Source organism: Chironomus tepperi, unplaced genomic scaffold (genome assembly GCF_022539635.2).
Source record: "Chironomus tepperi strain 1889 unplaced genomic scaffold, CSIRO-AGI_Ctep_v1 contig_137, whole genome shotgun sequence".
NCBI lineage: Eukaryota > Metazoa > Arthropoda > Insecta > Diptera > Chironomidae > Chironomus > Chironomus tepperi.
The window spans coordinates 794,110-798,685 of NW_027226259.1; positions in this window are offsets into that span (position 1 = coordinate 794,110).

Here is a 4,576-nt window from a genome sequence, read left to right on the forward strand (position 1 = left end):
CTAGTCCACAATTAATATGCAGCAACGACGCTGAGCTCCAAACCGATGAGATTCCAACAAAAGATGAGATTTTCTTTCCTTTCTCCGTTTCTTCTTCATTATTGTAAGAACTTCTCTTAACATCAATTGAATAATAAAACAAATTTTTGTTAATCGCATAAAAGAAAATTGAAGTCTTTTGTATATATGGAAATATAATACGCTAAGGCATACCGAGACATCCAATGAATACACATATTATTACGAATGGAGTTTGATGAAGCATCAGCATATTCAAAAATGAGATTAAATGCCATTGCGATGTTTAATTAAATTCTTAATTTTCATTTTTTGATCTCAAGATTTTTTTTGGAAATGAAAAAAATCTTTCATGTGGAATTAAATTCTTATTCTCTTCATCTTGTTCTTCTTCTTTATTTGAATTTGATCTTTATATTGCTTAAGTACATTGTGTGTATTTCGCATATTTTCTTTTGTGATCTCGAAAGTCTGTATATGCTTGAGATGCTTCTTCTTTTTTTGCGTGAGCTAGTTTGTTGGAATTTATGCTGTTGCTGGCAGTTTGTCGCGTCTCTTGGTCCGTAATATGATGTGACTCTTATCTAGTAACTGACTGAATTGATTAAGCAAGGAATCAGTCATGAGCAATGCATCTAAGCCACACATTCAATCACCTACTTGGCTTACTAATCTCAATCCACTCATCCTAAGCCTTCGCAGCCTTCAAAACATTCAGCGCCTCCTATAATGCATACATCACAAATACCCAAATTACAATAGCATTTCTTACTTACCTTCAATCCTGTTTTTCAATTTGAACGAAGGCAAATCTTTTGCTTACAATTAGAGGTTTTAATAGCACTCGTAAGTACCTCATTATGTCACCGATTTCCTTCTTATTAAGCCTTTGGCCTCTTCCTTTATTATTTGATATTTTTATTGCGATTATATTTTTTAAGAGGTGAAGCATGAACGTAAGTAGAATTTTGCTTTTTTTGTGATTGCTTGCTGAAGCGAATTTGAGGGTAATTGATATTTACTGTTGGAGATGGAATTAAAGATTTGATTAAGTTTTAACAGAGTTTGTATTGGAAGTTTGAAAATTGGGTCGATTTTGAGTATTTTAGTTGGAATTCTACTATTTACTTTTAGTTCTGGAGGGTTCGTTCACTTATACGTACATAAAGCTCTCAGGTGGAGCTGAGGAGGGGGTGAAGGGGTCCATTTTTTATGAATTGAACAGACTAAAAGTTATTGTAAGAATTGGATCTGCAAAATAACAAAAGATTTTAACAATAATAAATAATTAGCAAATTTGATGGTTTCAGATATCCTGCACAAAAACCGTCGATTCATTGAGTTTCTAAAAATAATTCTCAATATCATGTAAACGTATGTCCATAAAAAATTCACCATTGTAATAATAATAATTCAACTGAAAGAATTTTTGACCTCCATGTAAGTCCATCCAAAAGAATCATCAGAAATTTTGAAAAACACAATGACTTAGCACCAAGCAGATGAATAGCCATCAATTAAGAATCCACTATACACATCAAAGCGCGAGATGAAAATTGATCATGGAATGTATTGAGAAGTGATGTCATCTCATGACAGCATTAAAATGAAATTTCTGCACACGTAAAAAAAATAAAGAAGGCTGCCTTTTAATGGCTAAAGCGGAAATATTAAAAATGAGATTTACATGACGAAAATATGGCCACACACTCGGCCATACTCTCTCGTATGTGAGCTTTCAAATATATATATTCGTATATAATGGTGCCACATAAAGATTAACGTTTTAATGCTTTAATTATTTAATGGACTTCATCACTTAAAGTCATCTCAATATGTATAGTCAGGTTTGAATACATTCGATCTCTGTTAACACTCGAAATGTGCCTGTTTTATAAATTTTGATGGCTGTCTGTTGCTTACTGAAGATATTGTTGACGGTTTATTGGAAATTGGAATTCTTGGTACAGGAACTGGAGAAGTGATATTGCAGAAAAAGAATGGCTGATTTCGCACAAGTCTGGATGTGCTAGAATCATTTCTACAACACTAAATTGCCATTGAATCAAAAACAACAAGTTCACTCCTTTCGCAGCGAGCATTAACACTAGTCAACCTGTGATAGCACCCAATCCAAGTGAAAGAGTAAGAAGACTGAATCGAAGAAGGAGGAAGAGGAAAAACGAATAAAATTAATAATCAATTAATACAGAGATTGAGATAATTAACATTAAAAAGATTTTTATATTAAAGAAGCACAGCAAAAAAAAAAATGTTTTAAATCAAAGGAGATTAAAAGAGTTTTTTAAGCTCCTCAAGCACCGACTATGAGAGAGTAAGCAAAAAATATGTGGATAATGACAACAAATTATATTTCGCTTTTTTTTCATAAATATTTATTTATGGAAACGTGATATTATTTCGATGAGAAGATCAAGGCGCTTAATGCCTGTCTCTCCGCATATCTACATCATATACACATATATTCAGCGCTTATCTTTGCATTCAAATCTTCTTTTTTTCATATTCTCTTCATTTTAATTTTTGTGTATATTTCATTTCTGTATGTTCTTTTTGGCTGCTGGTTTTTAATAAATAAATATGCTTAAGAGAAGTGTGGCTCGGTAAGTTTGGTGACTAAGAACAAAGAAGGTATTCTGTGGAGGTCAACTACTGGTGTAGGAACTTAATCGTGAGGGAAAGAGGCATTGTATCCCACTGAGGGTAGTTCGGGACAGCAAAATGTTCACATTCATGGAGGTGTTGGATATCAAAACAATAATTTGGGTTAATGGCATATTGAGTGATGTGGTTTGTACTCTTAGGTTATGATGAAAAGCTTGTGAGGCATAGGATGTTGCTGTCAGAAGATTTCAAATTGTTACTCTAAAAGCTGAGCAACACCCCAAAACTAAAGCTATATTATCAAGATCCTGCATCAGAAACGATCCATTTGAGTACATATATCGCCCTAGTCCACAATCAAGAAGACCAGCAACAATGTAAATTCTACAAAACAAAATTAACTTCACTTAAAAAACACAAAAAAATATTATGTATATCCACACATTTAACATGAATAGTGGGGTTGTGAGACAAACATGAGAAAAAACATCAAACAGTAGCCATTGCCTGACTACAGCTCCACATTTTGCTCATTTTTATTATGTATATTATTGTGAACAGCTCACTCACTCATGACTTGAGTGATACACATATATATATACATCTACATAAAGTGATCTCTCTTCAACGTCGCATGAATTCCTTTGATCTCTGACTCGTAAAATTTTATTATGGATTTCAAAGCGCGTCGCTTTTTTTGTGTTCACAAAATGTTTCGTTGGAAGCAAAAAAACAGAAGGAATAAGAAGTAGAAAAAGAATGAAATAAGTCGTAACAATAAAAAAAATTCACTTGATACTCTCGTGTGTACGATTATATCATTTATTTGATGATTTGTTCTTTTATGCAGATGGACAAAGGCTGATCTTTTTTGGAGATTTATGGGAAAATTTTAATGGCATTTTGGATAACATTAGCACTTAATTTGGAGTTTTGGGGTAAATTGATATGTGAATCTCAGTATATGAACTTTAGTATGAAGAATCTAGGTCTATAGCTCATTACAAACGTTTAGCTAACCCTATAGATCATTTGTCATATATGGCCTCTCTCAGGAGGCGTCTAGAATTGGCTCTATCGCTGGCTACTCTTTGCATTTTTCCATAATTAACAATTTAGCCACCCTCGTAGGTCTAAAAGTAGCTGAACATTAATCATGCTTACCTTTCATTACTTTCTTTGGAAAATTTGATTTCGGTTGTAGACTCTTTCATTTCTAGCCTGATTGTGAGGATCTTACCCTTCAGACGAGGCGCTTTGAATAGGATTTTACTATATCCTTTAACGTCCTTATCTCGGCAAATCACTTGGTCTGCTGCAGAATCAAACTTCGGTTTATCCAATCCTCATAAGATAAAAATCAATTTCATGCATTAAAAAGGTTGAGAAGAACTGCCTGAGATTCTTAAAAATTCAGAGTTGCGCAGGAGGTCCTCATCTTTGTAGACAATAAAAATTTGCTTATGACAACTGATGAAAACACACAAAAAACTATAAGGAAAGCTCATAAAGTCAACGAATCAGAATAATAGTCATAAAACTAAAACTTAATCTAATTTTTTGAGTCATAAAATTAATAAATTTTCCATCCACGAAGTTGGTCATTTCACCAACTCAAGATAATCGCTCTTTTAAGTGGCTTCTTACCATTTATTTGTGTGCTTCTCTTTTATGTGAGATTTAATTTACCGACAAACAGAATTGAAATGATACAAGAAGCATCGTTGTTGAGTTTATTCCCATGAATATTCCGTACACACATATATGCAAGGATTTATAAGACACAAAAAAATATGAGAAAAAGATAAACTGAAGTGGTTTTTAGCAGAATTTACTTAATTTTTACTCATTAATTTCTTAAAATGACGATGATTAAGAAAGATATTAAAAAATTTGTCATCAATGTTGTCTGTCCTGTCGATATTTGCTGAAT